This window comes from Sorex fumeus, unplaced genomic scaffold (assembly GCF_029834395.1).
Source record: "Sorex fumeus unplaced genomic scaffold, SorFum_2.1 ptg000007l, whole genome shotgun sequence".
Classification (NCBI taxonomy): Eukaryota; Metazoa; Chordata; class Mammalia; order Eulipotyphla; family Soricidae; genus Sorex; species Sorex fumeus.
Window position 1 is genome coordinate 58,472,375 of NW_026606064.1, and position 19,232 is coordinate 58,491,606.

Genomic DNA, 19,232 nt, shown 5'->3' on the forward strand with positions numbered 1-19,232 from the left:
TTGAATGACAATGTCAAATATGACATTGTTTACCTAGAACAGGAACTTTGTTTAAGATAATAAAGTGATATTCTTTACTATATACTCTTTGAAAGATAGTACTTTCTAAAAATTTTAAGTGTCTGGGGCTGGAGAGATAGCACAGCGGGTAGGGTGTTTGCCTTGCACGCGGCTGACCCGGGTTCGATTCCCAGCATCCCATATGGTCCCCTCAGCACCGCCAGGAGTAACTCCTGAGTGCAGTGCCAGGAGTAACCCCTGTGCATCACTGGGTGTGACCCAAAAAGCAAAAACAAACAAACAAACAAACAAATTTAAGTAAATTTTTATAATAGTAATGAACTTTTATAATATTAATGAACCAGGTACGGAAATGGGTAGTGTGATGATAATGGGGAATAAATTACGTTCCTGCCCTCACTCTAGTAAAACAAATTAGCTTAGCGAGCTCTCATAATTAATTTTGACAAGTTTCTTCTTTGAGTTATTTATATTCTATAAATTTTCCATGATATTGTATTTCATAAATAACCAAGAGGGTTTCATGTTTCCAAAATAGAAACAGGTTTCCACATTGGATAGTTTCCTATTGTAACAGACCTTTATGCAGTTGGTGAATTAAAACAACACAAATCTATTATCTGATAGTACTATATGGCAGAAGTTTGAAACAGGTATTACTAGGCTAAAAACCAAGGCATCAAGAGGGGTGTGCCCCAGCTAGAGGACTAATGGCTCTAATGGAGAATTTATTTCCTGGTCTTTCCCAGTTACTAAGGTCACCTGCACTCCTTGGCTCATGGCCTCCATCTTTAAAGGAGCAAAGACGGTGTATCACAATATTGCAATGTTCATTATAATATCCCCCGTCTCAAGATCAACTAATTAGAACCATAGTTCCTATTGGCTATGTAATAAGAATAACATTCTAGCATTCAGAATTAGAAAATGAACATTTCCGATAAACCCTGATACTTCCTGCCTCACATTATCTTTGAAGCAATCAGGCCAATGAGTCCAGGGTATATATATGACTAATGAAGAGCCTGAAATACCATGAGAAACAAATCCTCTTATCTGCAGGAGATTGCTCTAACCAACACAGGCCCTCAGAACCCCACAGGAGCACACTGTCTATCACTGTCCTGAGTCCCACCACACACTAATTTAATATTTCTAATAAAGTGATATTCCCTAAGTCACAAGCTGACACTTCCTATTTATCATACTTTGTTCTATCCATGCTCCCACATGTTTTACGGATAAAACAGACCGCTATCCTTCCAAATGATGAAAAATCACACCCTGCCCTCCATCCATTATAGTGAGTGATAAACCTCCCAAATGTTCCATAATGATGCACGATTTACAATAAAGACCTGTTACATTCATGTCCGTTTGCTGTCTAACATAAATATAGGCGGGTTCATTCAACCCTCTGCCTCATTCAAAGAAGAGACATTAGCTCATGCCCACAACACTCAGACGTGTGATATAAAGTCCTCACAAATAAAGACTTCAAGTTGCTAAGCACAGATTCTCAGGAAGTAGCAGACATCTAACTGACAGTGCGGAGTTCACCATGTAGCCTCTGGTCATGACAATATGGTAAAGGCCTGTTTCTGGGACCGCAGGGAGTCCTACAGAGATCTTCTCTCCTCAAAGGAGAGTGGACAGAACTGGGTGGTGCAGCAGATTCCTGAAGGACAAGGGAGGTCATCCTGGGCCCCAAGACATCTCACCTCCAGGGGCCAAGCAACTGGCTCTTGGAACACTCCACTGGACTCTGACTTGGGAGAATGAGAGCCAGCTCTTCTGTTTTTGACAACAGTCCTGGGCCACACAGAGGGTTCAATTTCAGCTGGCATGTGTCTAGGATCTAACACCCATTTGGCTCTGGAGCAGACTTTTCAACTTCCTTCAACTGGCACACACCTGTGACCCTGGGATACTGGAAGTTTTTATGAAGTAGCAATTCCAGTCACTTTTATAAGAGTTCTTCCTGGGTCAGAACCCATCTGCTCTCCAGACCAGAGATCACTTACTTTAGGAACATTACAAAATGAGAATGAAGGGAAAAAATACCCCGATCTGGGGCTAGAGAAATAGTACGAGGGGTTAAGATGTTTGCTTTGCAGACTGCCAACCCCAGTTAAAGTCCTGGGCGAATATATGGTTTCCTGAGCACAGCCAAGGGTCACTCTTTCACACAGAACCAGGAATTGTCACAGGCATCACTAGATATGGCCCCGAAATAAAATAAAATATTTCGACCAATTGTTCCAAATAGCAATCATTTAAAAAATTTTCTCATTGGAAACATAAAAATTTGTAAGTCTGAGTTTTATTGAATGCAAATATTTCAGCAATATTTCTGAAAATTCACTGGTATCTCTTGTCCCCATTAGTTCAATAATCACCGGTAGTCTGGGATCACAGAGGCCACTAAAAGTCATCTTTTTCCACCCCTAAAAAATGCATTCAGGTATGAGAAGAGTAAATGTTGAAAGAGCCCTGCTTCTCTTGAGCCTTTGTTCTGTCACACACGGCAATTCCCCACCCAAAGAAAACATCTGATGAGGAAAGACATGTCCAGCCTAGCCCAGAGCACTGTCAGTGCCACCAAAAGGACATAGTTTTATTGCTCTGAGGTATTCTTTGAGGGAGGAAGCAGAACTTTCACTCCTTGAGCACTCCTACATGAGCTCTTGGACAAACATCACCATTTGTACATTCATGCTTGATGTTCCTTCCATGGTCGTCCATCCTAAAGCCCTACCTTCAACCCAGAGATGCCCAGTATATGCAAGAAGACACGCTTGCAGATCTTCTGCCTCAGCTTCCTCAATCTCTGGGTTAAAAAATGCTTGTGAGAAATGGAGTAAAGCTACTAGGAAGTCATGGATCTCTGCATGACAGCCAGGCCCCCTCATTGGGGAGTCAACAGGTCTGACCATTTTCTCCAGAAATGGAGGAAACCATCTACACTTTCGGTTGAGGGGAGTTTGCTGGAATGATTCATGGGTAGGAGAGGCCTCCGGTACCATTTGAGACAGGGTGTGATCTGTTTGTTTACATAAAGAAGGCATATTTCTGGGGGTCATATGAGTGATTATTTTCCAAAAGGGGGTATAGTAGGGTCAAATAAGTGTAGGCACCTCCCCTCTAGAAGTTTCATTGCAAAAGCCTGTGTGTGAAAGGAGGTAACTATTGTTTCTGGAGGAGCTATAGAACAACGCAGCTAACAAAGCCTGAGGACTTGTCCAGACAAAAAGAATTAAAGCGAAAGAAGGTCTCTGAGTCTTGGGAGTACTGGAACTCTCCTGGCCTTTTGCTTCTTGCTGGTTCTCCTCTTCCAGGTTAGGAGAAGAACCCTGAGGAGTGGATGGAAGGCCTGGCTTCTCCCCACTGTTGCCTGCTTATAGAAAGTGCAACCTCTGGATTTCTAGCTAGAAACAGAAGGATCACTCATTTCCACTAACATATTATTCTCATTTGCAGAGATAGGTGCATATGGCCTATTGGTGTGAGAACTAAAAAAGCAGAGTAAGTTCCAGAGTCACATATGAGAAGAGAGTGACAACCTCAGCTGACATGCTTCATAGCTCTGGGCAGTTGATAGAACTTCATTAAATTAATTGTTTGAAGAAGAATAACCAACACCTTTGTGTATAGGTTAAGAGGTCAAGGTTAAGGACAATCGAAGGATGAAGGATCCAAAAAGTCAGGCATTTTCTAGATGCCAATGTGCTGCAGACAATGCTAGAGGAATCTGGAGGAATCTGGTCCTACTTTTACAGAAATCAGTTTGACTGAATTGAGAGACATCAAAATATAGTAGGGAGCAGGAGCTAAGAGGACTTTTATTTAGTGGGGGTCAGGGGCCAGGGACCAGAGAGTTTCCTGGCAGAGAGGTACCTGAATGACACCATGATAGGTTTAGCTACTCTCGACAAAAGGGAAAAATATTCCAGTTTAGTGGACTTAGCATTGCAATACCCTAAGGATGCAAATGAGTAAGTTCCATGCTTCCAGACTGGCAACAGTGTTCTGCATGACAAACAACAAGATAAAATGGACCTGAGGTGGCAGCCTGCATTCGAAGGTCCCTCTGGGCATGGCTGAGATTCTAAACTTCAGGCCTCAGCCTATAACCAAAGATCTAGACTTCAAGCAATGATTGAAGACATTACTCATTGAAGGACTGAGCTCCAGGCCAAGCCTGGCCAGGCACAGTGGAGAGAGGGAAGGAGTTTTCAAATGAAAACAAGCCTGCAAGTTCCCTCCTGAGATCATGGGGCAGAAATTAAGAGCCCTCAGAGAGGCCCAGAGTACTGAAGGGCCCAGACCAGGAGTTTCCATGGAGTGGCTGCGGTTACAGCAGAAAACCCATCAGCAGGGGACTATATATAGGGGACTGAGGACATGGGCAACAAAACTAGGGCTGTCACCTGGGAAAGGGACAGACTGGGGAGGAAGGGAGTGTGGTGGAGAAATAAGCAAATGAGGACGGCTTCAGGGGTGGTGGGGGCCCCCGAAGAGGGACCAGGACGGGCTGGCTGTAGTTAGGGGCCTCAGGACAAGCTTCTTAAAACTTGGCGAGGAAGAGACTTGAGCTACCTCAGCACAAAGTCTGACAAGCAAAGGCATGTGTTTCTAAAATCAGAGCGAGAGTGTGTGTGTTTGTGTGTGTGTGTGTGTGTGTGTGTGTGTGTGTTTATAAGAGAAAGCATAAATCATCCAAGGTTTTTAAATTAACATCTCATGACTGCCTCACAGTTAGTCATTCTCTAACCAATGCCAAAAGCCAACTATTATTGAGCCTGAAAGTGAAAATTCTGGTACCCTCAATTTCCTTTCTAGGTAAACTCACACAGCCTAGAAGCTCTAGAAACTTCTTTCTATTTTACTTTGTGGCCACAACTGATGGTTCTCTGAACTGGCTCTGGGCTCTGCACTCAGGGTTTACTCCTGGCAATGCTGAGGCATCATATGGGACGCAAGGAATCGAATTTGGGTCGGCGGTGTGCAAGGGAAATGCCCTTCCAGCTTTACTATCTCTATGGCTCCTAGAAACTGCTTTATTTCCACCCCCCCCCCCCACCCTTTTGGCTATTTGGGTCACACCCAGCAATGCTCAGGGGTTACTCCTTGCTCTGCACTCTGGAATTACTCGTGGCAGTGGACAGAAGACCATATGGGATGCTGAAGTTTAAATCCAGTTCGGTCACTCAGAGACGGTGGGTGGGGTTTGGAGTTCTTCTCAGTCACGTCCCTTATTTGGACCAACCACTTCCTGCACTTAGCTCCTCCCTCAGGCACCTCTGTGCTCCACACTCACGGAAGTGGGGCCCCACACGCAGGCATGAAAGCAAAGCCATGGGGCCCCCTGAGTCTTCCGAGGGACAACAATGTTGTCATCAGATGAATTGCCACATACTTCCTCTCTGACCACAGGGGAAGCAGTAAAAAGCAGCAACACCCTTCCTGCCCACACCCCAACCCCCCTGGAGACAGGCTGGTGAACAGGGCAAGTGACAGTGGTCTGCACAGACACCCGGCTGGCAGCCGATGCCTTTGACTTTCTTTCCCCAACTCCTTTGTTCGGTCCGGAAGGTAAAATGCTCGAATGATTTGTGCCTCCGATGGGAAAGCTTATACAAAGCCAGTAGGGCAGCAGCACCAAGCATACTCCTCAGCCCTACTGAGAGCGGGCGAATGTGGGGATGGCACCCCACTGGGTGTCTCAGCCCAGAGAGATTTGCAGGGGAACAGTCCTGTCCCCCACAGAACTTTTGGACTGATCAAGGAGAAGCAAGTAATACTTTGCTAAGTTAGTGCTTATCAAGCACCTAGAACTGATTTAGACACTGTTCTAGGTGCTTCACCTAAAGTAGCAGGTAAAGCAAAAACATTCTTTGTTGCTAATATTCTCATGTAAGCAAAGAAACTTGACCATAAAAAAGTACTAAAAAGAACCAAGCCTGTGACAGAAGGTAAGGGCAGAGGTAAAGACAAAGTGCTCCACAGGAAGAGGAAAAGAGACTACTTCTGTGCTGGGGTCTTGGCAAAGCTCAAATGCACCTCAGAGATTCACGTTACCGATTTGCACAGTCTTGGGCAATTTAGACATTTCCAGAAAAGGCCACTACTTATCTCATGTTTGGGGACTAGTCTCCTGCCATACCAAGGAATGGGGACTGGGGTGGCTGGGACAGAGGGGAGAAGAGGTGGGGTTCAAAGCTCAGGTTAGGATTTATAATCAATTCATGGTAATCATCATTCTCTTGGTCTAGCAAAACACTTGTACTCACTTGTACTCCCTACTTCCAAGAGTTTTTATCGCTCCCACACACAGGCCGCACCCCCAGTTCCCATGCCATATCCCCCTTTCCCTTGTGCTGAGATCCCCTGAACCTGGCCAACCCCACTTCCCCACCTACATCCTGGGCTCCCCAGAAGCACACTTAGCACATCAGGGAGACTGGAAACACCCACTCAGATGAACATGCTTTGTTTTAAAATTTTCTAGAGACTGTACAAGGGTTATGGTATGGCATGTAGCTAGACTCAGTGTAATCCCCGACACCATACATAGTCTCCTGAGTGCTACCAAGAGTGAGCACAGAGCTAGGAGTAAGTCCTGAGCACCACTGTGTGACTCCAAAAACCAAAGGAAAATATTAATATCGGTAAATCAATACAGCATCAATTTCTGTATGTTACAGAAAATATCCCAAAGCCTTGGTTTCTTGTTTGCTCCTGTTCCTGCTGGTCTTCATAACTACTGAAAACACATTCTGTCATAATCATAAATTACCTCTGTTGCCTGAAACTCAAAAAGTAGTCACCATCCTTTTGCAGTTTTCTTCTCTTGTTTTAGGAAACAGTCAGAAGAAGTGTAGTTCGAATCTAAACAGAAGAAAAGACATAACTTTCAAAAATGAAAAATACATATGCAAGATGAAATAGTTTGTTTAAAGCCTAAAAATATTAAACTAACTACATTCTTTTTTATCAAAAATACCTCTCATTCCCATTTGAACTAAAAGAGTGTGACTTAAACTTAATACATCATTTCTGTGTAATTCTCTTCTTTGGTGTGGGGGAGGGCACACCTGGTCATGCTCAGAGGATCTGGTACCAAGGAACAAATTTGGATCAGCTGTGTGCACGGCAAGTTCTTAACCCTTTGTACTATACTTCCAGCTCCCTAAGTAATTCTCCTCTTTTTTATATTTTTCTACTTGGTAATTTACATCACAATTAAAACTGCCTACATCACAATTAAAACTGAATCTAACTTGACTGCTTCAAATTTTTTGCCATCAACTGTTGTAAACCACCAAGTTCCCTTCAATTTCACTAACACCCAGTTCCTTTTCTTGCCCAACAGCCATCTCAGCCAGTAATGTGGCAAGTCAAGTCAAACAAGCACTACAGTGTTGTCCCATAGGTAGAGAGGAAGCAAGTCCCCTACAGAGCAAAGGTCACAGGTAAAAGGGGAAAACAGCCTTCCCCCCAACCCCCCAGTCCCATCACCCCCTCCCCGCTACACACACATACATCTAAATAGGGGAAGCAAGTCTAATTCAAACAGATGAATAGAGTGTAATCTTCCTAGGATGTCCCAATAAAGTGCAAGATCTTAGATAGGAAAAGTAATACAATTTTTTTTTCTTTTTGGGTCACACTTAGTGATGCTCAAGGGTTACTCCTGTCTCTGCACTCAGGAATTACTCCTGGCGGTGCTCAAGGAACCATATGGGATGCTGGGAATTGAACCTAGGTCGACCGTGGGCAAGGCAAACACCTTGCCAGCTGTGCTATCACCCCAGCCCTGAAAGTGTTACAATTTTTAATAACGGAGGTTAACAAATTCTATGTGAGGCTTCTTTGTGGGGTGGGGGGTTAGCTCACCTGCTCCCTGAAATGGTCTCCCCTCCAGCAATGACTAAAGGCTTTGTTCTCAGGGCTGGACTGAGTGAAGCTCAAGATCCCCAACCTTCCCAGGTGAGGAGACACAAGATGCAGTGTACAGGGGAACCAGGCATCTGAAGAAGGCATTCAGAGCCCTGTTTTCTGGGTCATTCCCTGCTTTCCTTGTTATCTAATGCCATACTCTCAGGAATTTCTGCATAGAAGTTCTGCTGGCAGCAATCAAAGAAACCTTCTCCGCCCCCCCCCCCCCCCATCCAATTCTCCTTGTTCCTCCCTTTGCTAAGCTTAGCCAGACACTTTGCCTTAGTTTGTTTCTTCCTGTTTACAGCAACAGGAAAAGGCATTTAAAGTCTGCAATGCACCCAGAACACTGCTACATGTATGAGCAGCATTTTTTTTTAAATTTCTATGTGAAACACCATGAGGTACAGTTGTAGACTTACAAATTTTGTGCTTGGGTTTCGATTATACAATGATCAAATACCCATCCCTCCACCAGTGCCCATTTTCCACCATCATGGATCCCAGTATCCCTCCCACACCCATCGCCCCCCCAAGCCACCCTGCCTCTGTGGCAGGGCATTCCCTTTTGTTCTCTCTCTCCTTTTGGATGTTGTGGTCTGCAAAAGAGGCATTGAGAGGCAATCATGTTTGGTTCATAGTCTACTTTCAATATGCATCTCCCATCCTGGGAGGATCCTCCAAACACCCTTTATTTGGTGCTCCCTTCTCTATCTGAGCTGCCCGTTCCACTAGCATGCCCGGCTGGCCTCTAAGCCATGGAGTGAACCTCCTGCTATACTGATCAGCTATTCTTGGGTATTAATCTCCTATTTTGTTACTTTATGTCCCCCAGATGAATGCAATCTTTTTATGTCTATCCCTCTCTTTCTGATTCATTGTGCTTAGCATGATACTTTCCATTTGTATGTAAATTTCATGATTTCATCTTTTCTAACATCTACATAGTACTTCATTGTGTAGATGTACCAATGTTTCTTTAACCAGTCATCTGTTCTTGGGCACTCAGGCTTTTTCCAGATTCTGGCTATTGTAAAGAGTGCTGCAATGAACAAACAAGTGCAGATGTCACTTCGACTATACTTTTTTGCCTCTCTGGGATATATTCCCAGGAGTGGTATTGCTGGGTCAAATGGGAGATCAATTTCTAGTTTTTTGGGAATCGTCCATACTGTTTTCCAAAAGGGCTAAACAGTCGGCATTCCCATCAGCAGTGAAGGAGGGTCCCTTTCTCGCCACATCCGCGCCAGCACCGGTTGCTTTTGTTCTTTTGGATGTGGGCCTCTCTGAGGTGTGAGATGGTATCTCATTGTGATTTTGATCTGCATCTCCCTGATGATTAATGATATAGAGCGTTTTCTCATGTGCCTTTTTGCCATTCGGATTTCTTCTTTGAGAAAGTTTCTGTTCATTTCATTGTCCCATTTTTTTATGGGGTTGGATGTTTTCTTCTTGTGGAGTTCAACCAGTACTTTATATATCCTTGATATCAAACCCTTGTCAGATGTGTATTCAGCGAATATCTTTTCCCATTCTGTAGACTGTCTTTGTATTTTGGTCACTGTTTCTTTTGAGGTGCAGAAGCTTCTTAGTTTAAGATAGTCCCATTTGTCTATCTCTGTTTTCACTTACTTGACCAGCGGCATGACATCTTTGAAGATACCATTAGCTTCAATGTCATGGAGGGTTTTGCCAACTTTGTCTTCAATGTACCTTATGGATTCCAGTCTGATGTTGAGGTCTTTAATCCATTTTGATCTTACTTTTGTACATGGTGTTAGGAAGAGATCTGAGCCCATTTTTTGAGCAGCACTTTTTATTTTTTATTTTTTTTACAAGATTGTCTACTTGCAATGATGTCTATGAGAGCAGCTCCCCACCCAAGGGTCCCAAAGTACAGAGATGCTTGACTGCCCCGTAATCAGAATCTGTCACTCTCACTGTCTTCCCGTTGTTCACTGATTTGCTTGAGCGGGCCCAGTAATGTCTCCATCGTGAGACTTGTTGTTACTGTGTTTGGCATATTGAATACGTCACAGGTAACTTGCCAGGATTTGCTGTGCGGCCGAGATACTCCCGGTAGCTTGCCGGGCTCTCCGAGAGGGGCGGAAGAATAGAACTCGGGTCAGCCATGTTGGCCGCGTGCAAGGCAAACACCCTAAGCTTAACAAATATTTACTCAATAGACTCTCTAGCAGCATTAGAACAGATAAGTGTGAAAAAAAAAAAAGAAAGAAAAGAAATTAAGGTTCTGGTGTATCTTTTCTACCACTTAGAAGAGATAACACTACTAATATTCTTGATCAACATTTATGTTGTTCCAAGTGCTGATTACAACATTACCAAGAGTATGATTACATATGGATACAGCAAGGGGGGAAAAAAACTATATGGAGTGGAAGTAACTAAAATACCTATTTAATTCTAGTATTCTATGAAAACACAATGATACAGCTCAAGAAACCCACCTTTAGGGGTCAGACTGTTAGTACAGTGGGTAGGGTACTTGCTTCGCATATGGCTGACCCGGGTTTGGTCCTCGGCATCCCATGTGTCTCCTGAGTACTGTTAGGAGTAACCCCCTAAGCATTGCCAGGTTGACCAAAAAGCAAAACAACAAAAACAAAAACAAAAGACACCCACTTCCTAAAATCACAGAATGCTGTGATGAGAAGGGACTGGTTCTGCCTTTTTCTGTTGCAGTTTAGACAAGTCAGGCTTAAACGAGGTCCATGATCACACAGGAGCAGAACTGACACCCACACAGGAGTCTCCCCCTCCCCCCAAATCTGTCTTCTCTCAATAGAGCACACTGCCATGGATTAATGCAAATAATTCAGGGGTCCTGAGGCTCTAAATCCCCGGAAACTATTTCTAGAAACCTAAAAATTTCTTAATATTTAATCATTCTGACACTAGAATCTGCCCTCAAGACTCCACCTTTGGCATGGAGTACAAGGTCAAGTTACAATTTGCCTTGCATGTGGTCAACTCTGGTTTGAACACCCAGCACTGAATATAATTTCCTGAGTGATGCAGGGGATTCTCATTGTTGTTATTGCTGCTGCTGCTGTTGTTATTTTAAAACAAGATAGTTTATATTGAAACTTACCTAGAAAGATGTGAAGAGAGAAAAAGAGAGGAAGTACAAGTTCAAGAGAACATGGGCTTCTCAGAGTGGATAAAGCAGAGAGAAATAGAGATTAGCAAGTGAGGTACAAGTTCAAGGAAGAACATAGGCTTGAAGAGCAAGCCAATCCGGGGTCACTCCTGAGCATAAAACCACGAATAGCCCCAGATGATTGCACTACATGATGTGGCTCTCCTTCAAATGCTCCCCACCATCAAAATTTTATTTCCTCTTTGTCAGCATTTAGACCCAATCCTTTTAGTCTTTTGTATCTCCCACAAATTGATGGTAGATTTGTGGGTACAGGTAGCATTCAATGTTGTCCCCCAAAGACAGAATTTTCATGAGACTCATCTAGCAACATTCAAGATATCCACAGGTAAAACAAGGCCAATTATTTAACATGACCAGTCTGATAAAGATACAATTGTTCAAGAGAAAATATTCTCAGTTCCTGGCAACACAGGAATTAAAATAAACAATCAGGGATTAAAACACACAATGAATTTAATATTAAAGAACATAAAAGACCTTGAAGAATAATTAAGATCTTGAACAAAATTTTGTAAAATCAGTCGCTCTTTAAGATATAAATGTCAGACATGATTTATTTTATTATTGTTGTTGCTGATTTGGTGCTGCATGTGGCTGTGTTCAGGTCTTACTCCTGGCTCTGTGCTCAGGGATCCAAAGGCTGTGTCAGGAATCAAATCCAGTCACGGCTGTGTGCAAAGCAAGTGCCTGACCCCTGTTCATGATCTATAAAAATGCTGCAAAATTTGGGTCCAAAATTTACTCCTCTCAAAACAATCAACATTTGAATTTTGTATCTTTCTCACTCAAGGGTCAAAATGATATTCTAACCTCAAATTGTAACTGCAATTTTCAAACATATTTATCATTTTCAGCTAATTCTTTGGGAAGGTAAAGTTCCAGTGTTTTGTCTCATGATCTATGAAATGTTCACTTAAATGGATTTACTTTAAATGGCATTCTTTTCTAGTTTTCATTTTCCTCAGATAACAAGGACCTTCTGTAGAATTTTCAGAATGAATTTTTTAAAAATATAAATTAGACATATGGACATATTTTTATCACTTCAAGTCAAGTATAGTTTTAGAAGTAGGAACTTTGGGTTCAAACAGGAAATATTAGAGGTCACTGTGTACATCATTCTGCCCCTACATCATAAGAAATAATGTATTTTTATCTTATACGAAATAAAAATAATGACAAAATCACAAATTGCATTTGCCTCAATTAGTTTTAAAAGGGTCAAAGTATAATTATATTTTAAAAAAGTATAATTATATTTATCTTCCTGAATGATATAACTGACTATCCAGTTTTAACATACTTTTTTTTAAATAAACCATGGAGACAACCTTTATATGTTGCTTAGTCATTACCTATTTGCATATTATGATTAGTACAATAATCTGCAATTATCTGCAGTTTTGTTTAATTTGTGGTCTGAACTTCACCTGAGAACAATCAAGTTGACTGTTTTTCTATGTTCAAAATGTTTATTACACAAAAATAAATATTCAAATTTATCTAACATTCATTTCAGCAATGACAGCTATTCTAATACCATAAAAACCTCAAAGTTTCATTTTAGAAGCACCAATTATTTTATGGAACATTTTCTTCTAGAAGAATAAGAAAAATCAGAACAGATTTTTCATCACGAAAAATTGCAACTTCGATAGCAGATACTTTTATTTTACCTTTCCATCATTCACATATCAGGAGTCTAAATAACTGATGATGAACAATTTAAAGTATCTACTATAATAAATAATTTTTAAATTATCACTTATTGGGGTTTTCTCAGCTTCTGTGACCAAAACAATAAATACTGTTTTTTATTAATTCTGTTTGGAAGGCCAAGACTAAGACTTAGCTTTGCTGTTAAAGTTGCCTCTCTCTTAGAGGAGTATAAATGTGGGTTGAGGATCATGATGTGACTGAACACTTCCTTTCAAGCATTTCAAGGAAGCCCCCAACCTCCAGAGGCCAATGAACAGTGACATGAAATGCTTCCTCTGCTCTACTGTAGACTCTTGAATTATTTTACCTCTGCGGTCTACGAGCAGCAAGAAGGGAAATTTCAGAATTACCCTCTCATATCCCAGCTGCTGAGGCTAAGTGAATCAGATGTGTTCTGCTCTGAAGCCCTGGGTGGAAGGGAGCTAGTGAACCAACTGAATGAAATGCCAGCACCAGGAAATCCCTGTTCTGATTCCCTCAGACAACTTACTCTCATCCCCACCAGGTGGGGTTTTTTGGTTGTGTGTGTGAGTGTGTGTGTGCGTGTGTGTGTGTGTGTGTGTGTGTGTGTGTGTGTGTTCAGTTTGTTTGTTTTTTAGCTATAATATAGGGGCTAGGGCAGAGAAGCTTGATCAAACCAGAGGAAACAAAAAGTGATGCTCTTTCATGTGGGGCAGTTATCTTAGAATCAGACAGTCTGATGTCAACTGAGGAATGACTTCCTAGATTATCTAGCAAGCTGAGGAGATAACATAATGAAGCTGATAAAGCAATGAGCAGCTCAGCTCTGCTCCTTAACACTTTCCATGCCAGCCTTCCTCGGTCTGAAAGGGGGCCACGGTGAGCTCAGAAACCCCACAGATTGTTCAAACTCTAGTTGCCTACCCAACTCAGACACAGGTCTCACCTCTTGGCACCTCTTCACTCTTCTCTAAAATTGTTATAGGAACAAACTCATAAGATCACTACTCACTTTACATGTCTGCACAAAGCATGTGCTTAGCACAAAGGGTTCAGGCAATTAGTTATTCTTTTTCTTGCTACATCCAGAAGAAAGTCACTTTTGACTTTCTGGGAAGTTTGGAAGATGCTAATAGATAATTTCTCTCATTAAAGCTGATCCTTTCCATTCAATACCCTGACCAGAAACTTTTGGTATTACTACAAAAAGTACTGAAAACCGACACTTTTTAACCCAGATTTCTAAAACTTCTTTTTTTTCTAACAGTTACTCTAGAATATAGATAACCCATACAGGGTATGAACAACAGCACTGAAACAGAGATAGGCCCTACAACTTCTCTGTGAGCCCACTTAAAACTAATACTAATCCTCCAATAGAAAGGATGTTTGTGCCCATTTTACAGGTCAGTAAACAGAGGCACAGAATTGCTGAGAAACTTGTCCAGGTGTCAGAACCAAATCCAGATTCAAATCAGGTGGAGAGGCTCCTGAGTGTGTATAGAATCTCTATTGTGGGGTGAAGGGACTCAGGTGATGGGGTGATGGGAGGAAAGGCAGGGATGGAAGAAGAGGAACAACAGCCTGGAAGATGCTCTTTCTTCCTCATTCAAGCACCCCCCCATCCCTCCACCCCCACCCCCACATTCATGGCAAAGAAGACTCCAGTTGTGCAAACATCAAATGTCTCAAGAGCTGGTTCCTTAAAGAGAAACGTTTCCCTTCTTATGGAAAGAGTGGTATTTTCCTAAGGATTCTTAGATGAGGGCAAGACGAGAGCCTGGACATTATTAGGGCATGACATCATGTAGAGGGTACAGGCAGGGCCACAGTGGGAAGATGGGGTGCCTTAGGACCCAGCGAGCACACACAAGACACTGCGGGATTCCAGACCTTTCTCCCTCTGCTGGAGCAGTTCTCAAAGCTTTCCTCTCAGGCATGTTGTCTTTCCACATGAGAAATCCAGAATACTAATTACTGCTGAGACATATATAGGATCTATGGGTTTGGCTTGTACGAGTTCATGTCCAACATTAATCTACTTTCTCTTCATTGAAATGCTCTCCATTCCAGAGGGCAGCCAAAGAGACAGTTTTGTCCCTAGTCACGGAGTGACTGTGATATAGAGATGACTGAAATTCCAGAGTTAGGCTGGGCTAAATAGCCCCTGAGATTCCAGAAGGACCACCAGTCATCTCCCCTAACTTGTGCAGATTCCCTGAAAACCATGATGAATGATCAGTGCACCCCAATAAAAAGATAAGTGTGTCTACATTTATAAACAAGAATGAGAATATAAAAAATGTATGGGTCTACTGCAGTTATGGCTAATATATTAGTTGTTGCATAAGGTTTCCAAATTTTAATTTAATGTTTTCTTAATATAACGGGGTAGGGGAGGGTAGAAATAACATTAATGAATAATTTGGATTTAGTGGAAAACATCAAAAAGAGGGATTGGCAAGCTAATGTTCAGTCTGAGTTGAACCACCCTTAGATACAGAATCATATAAAAATTGGAGGTTTGGAAGTGACAGTGGGCTCGGAACAGATGAGAGATGGACAAGCTTCCTCAGGTCCTCCATCCAATCCACTCCTCATGGTATTTAAGTGGAAGGAAATTATCATGTTCTAGTGGATTAGAGTTCCAGCAGCTTGGAGAATGGTTTTTACTAGAGACCAAGAAGGGACCCTGAATCTCACCAAAATGAAGATAGAGTAAGAATAAAGGGAAAGTATTGCAAAAGCTTGCCACTCTGCAGCCAGGAGCAGCAGCCATATTAGGATGGAGGGGAAGAGAGTAGCTGCTTGTTTAAAACTCCAATTTATCATTTCAAATTTCAAAAGACCAAGAATCTTGAGGTCTCTTAGGAGAAAATCAAGTTGCAATGGATCAGCTCCCTCCTCCCCAAATGGCAAATTTGGGGAAAAAAAATTCACTGTCACTGTCACTGTCCTCCCGTTGTTCATCGATTTGCTCGAGCGGGCCCAGTAACGTCTCCATCAAGAGATTGTTGTTACTGTGTTTGGCATATCGAATACATCACGGGTAGCTTGCCAGGCTCTGCTGTGCTGGCGAAATACTCTCGGTAGCTTGCCGAGCTCTCCGAGAGGGGCGGAGGAATCGAACTCGGGTCGGCCATGTTGGCCACTTGTAAGGCGAATGCCCTACCGCTGTGCTATCGCTCCAGCCCCTTGGAAAAAAAATTATTTGGAAAAAAAAATAAAGCTCCTATTTTGTACTTTAAAACAAAAACCTAGGGGCTGAAGCAATAGCACAGCAGGTCAAGCATTTGCCTTGCACACGGCCATCCTGAGTTTGATTCCCAACATCCCATATGGTCCCTTGAGCACCGCCTGGAGTAATTCGTGAGTGCAGAGCCAGGAGTAACCCCTGTGCATTGCCAGGTGTGACTGTGCCCCCCCCCCCCAAAAAAAAGCAAAAAAAAAAAAAAGCAAAACACCTAGATGGCTCGATACCAACCACGGAAAGTGAAAGTGCATTTTGAGAAATAAACACAAAATTGCTCGATGCTTTCTTCAAGCTACTTTCGAGAATTGAATTCGGTCTTCAAGAAAAAGGCCGATAAAAGATGATAAAACTCTGTACCCCATGTGGCTGCAACCTGTTTAAGCAGAGAGGAGCCAGCCTGGCTGCAAGACTTCCCTCATCAAATGACACTGTCAAACTGTATTCAATATGCTGAGAAGACAAACTGGAGCAACTGGTTGACCAGCTGGATCTAACTCAGTCCTTTTGTCTGATAGCAAAAGAAAATAATGGACTTTAATAACTAAACAACTGCTGTTTCATCATCATATATTTAAAATGGCTTTGGATGCACTGAGGCCAAAATGACAAAAGATTGTTTTCAGGGAGATTTGCTAAACTTTTTATCGAGAAGTGTTGGTGACAGGGAAACATGTGATATGAAACGAGCTGGGGCTAAACCTCAGGCAAGCAAGTGGTGGCAGGCTTTGCAAGAGGACAGAAGCAGGTTCCAGATTCATGGGGGGAAATGCTCTTTCTCCAAAAAGTAATCAAGCAAAGGTTGGCAAGCAGTAAAAACAAAGATAAAGACCACTGTTTTACCTAAAGTAAAGGCTCAATATGTAAGCTTCGTTAGCATATTATTTTCCCAACACTGAGGTTGTTTACTACAGCATACAAAACCTCTGAAATAAAATAAGCAAACCTGTGAGCTGGATGAATAAGGAATGCTGAGACTCTAACTTTATTCAAATGATGCCAGTTTGAGACCAAACAAAACTCGGGCCTGGGATGTGGTACAGTGTGCCCATATGAGGCGCTGGGTTAGATCCCGGGTTAGATCCCCAACCCTGATGGTCCTCAAGGATCACCACAACCACAGCAAAGGGAAGCCAATGGTCAGCTACCTCTTTCTCTGAGAAAGCCTTTGCCAGATGCTTCTTCTAACCTCCCACTGCAGCCAGGGAGATACATAGGCAAAATCTCCCCACCAATAGGAGCCTGAAAAATACCACGTGAAGAATTCTGGGCAACCCCCTTGAGTGAGTTTTCTCCCATAACTTATAAAGTAGTGAAAAAAACACATGCAAGAGCCACAAAGGAGATAACTCTGACTGCGTCCTCACCATTCTCCTCCCCCTCCACATATCAAGGACTCACTATTATTTTTTTTTTTATTTTATTGAATCACTGGAGCAATAGCACAGTGGGTATGGCGTTTGCCTTGCACGCAGCCAACATGGCCCCGAGTTCGATTCCTCCACCCCTCTGGAGAGCCTGGCAAGCTACCAAGAGTATCTCGCCCGCAGGGCAAGCTACCCGTGATGTATTCGATATGCCAAACACAGTAACAACCAAGTCTCACAATGAAGACATTGCTGGGCCCTCTCAAGCAAATCGATGAACAACAGGAGGACAGTGACACCGTAAGATAGTTACAAGCTTTCATGTTTGGGTTACAATCACACAATGATCAGACACCCATCCCTCCACCAGTGCACATTCCACACCACCAATTTCCCCAGTATGCCCTCCTTTCCCATCCTCCCCCTGCCTCCATGGCAGACAATATTCCCCATAATCTCTACTTTTGTACATTATGGTTTGCAATACAGACGCTGAGAGGTTATCATGTTTGGTTCTTTATCTACTTTCTGCACACATCTCCCATCCCGACCGATTCTACCAGCCATCCTTTTCTTAGTGATCCCTTCTCTATTCCAGCTGCCTTCTCCCCTTTGCTCATGAGGGAGGCTTCCAATTATGGAGCAATCTACCTGTCCTGTGTATCTACTATCCTTAGGTGAAGGACTCACTCTTATCTGCCCTGGTACTTCCATTAAAAAAAAACCTATTGGAGAAGCACTATACCAAGTGCTCAATAACACTGAGGCTCAGTGGCTCAACTACTAACAGGAAGGAGAAGAAAGCCAGTGAGAGATATGCTGCCATTGTTCTGGATTCCTATCCCCACCCTCCTCCAGAAGAGCTCTGTAGCGGGAAAACAGAAGGCACCCCATGACAGTTGCCCTATCAATGCATAAAGTTCTACATGGCCCTTCACTCTTCTGATCACGGCAATGGGCACATGACCCAAGCTAAAGACATTTTTTCCCCCTAGATGACTTAGCAGCATTACAAGAGCTGCCAGCAGCCATATTCCCGGCCCTCTGTTTTAAGAGAAAGTGAGACCCACCTACAGAAGGCTCTGAAGTCAGTTTCTCTGCTGGCCTCCCCAGGACACAGGGAAGGAATTCCATGTTTCTCTTAAAAGAGTAATAGTGGGAAAGGGGTGGTGGAACTCAAGAAACAGATGCTTTTTCTCTCTTACTGACATCTAAAAATATACCCAGTTAACCATTTTTCCTATTAAACAAGATTTCTCATTTGGGCTAAGGTGTTTGCCTTGTATGCAACCAAACTTAGCTCCATCCTGGTATCTCATTTGGCTCCCCGTCCCCTCCCCACCCCCACGCCCCACCCCAGCACTGTCAAGAGTGAGCCCTGAGCACAGATTCAGAAATAAGCCCTAGGTACTTTCAGTTGTGCTTCAAAAGAAAGAAGGAAGGAAGGAAGGAAGGAAGGAAGGAAGGAAGGAAGGAAGGAAGGAAGGAAGGAAGGAGGGAGGGAGGGAGGGAGGGAGGGAGGGAGGAAGGAAAGAATTATTCGGAAAAGAAAGAACGTGGCACAAATACATTCATAAAATGATCACTTAGGGTGTGCAAATTTGATTTTAACTTGATATTTGGAATATTTTATGTAAATGGTTTAATTATCATTGTCACTGTCACTGTCCTCCTGTTGTTCATCAATTTGCTTGAGTGGGCACCAGTAACATCTCACAATAAATTCTGAGACTTGTTGTTACTATTTTTGGCATACCAAATATGCCATGGGAAGTTTGTCAGGCTTTGC

At 42.8% G+C, this 19,232-nt stretch overlaps 1 protein-coding gene across 1 annotated transcript in view; it reads right to left on the minus strand.

Annotated features, from left to right (window-relative positions):
• The window catches only part of SVIL (supervillin), a 229,567-nt gene that overhangs the window by 177,133 nt on the left and 33,202 nt on the right, over nt 1-19,232 (minus strand). The window contains exon 3 of the mRNA XM_056133483.1: nt 6,821-6,912. The gene's annotated coding sequence lies outside the window, so the exon portion shown is untranslated. The remainder of the gene's footprint in view (nt 1-6,820; nt 6,913-19,232) is intronic.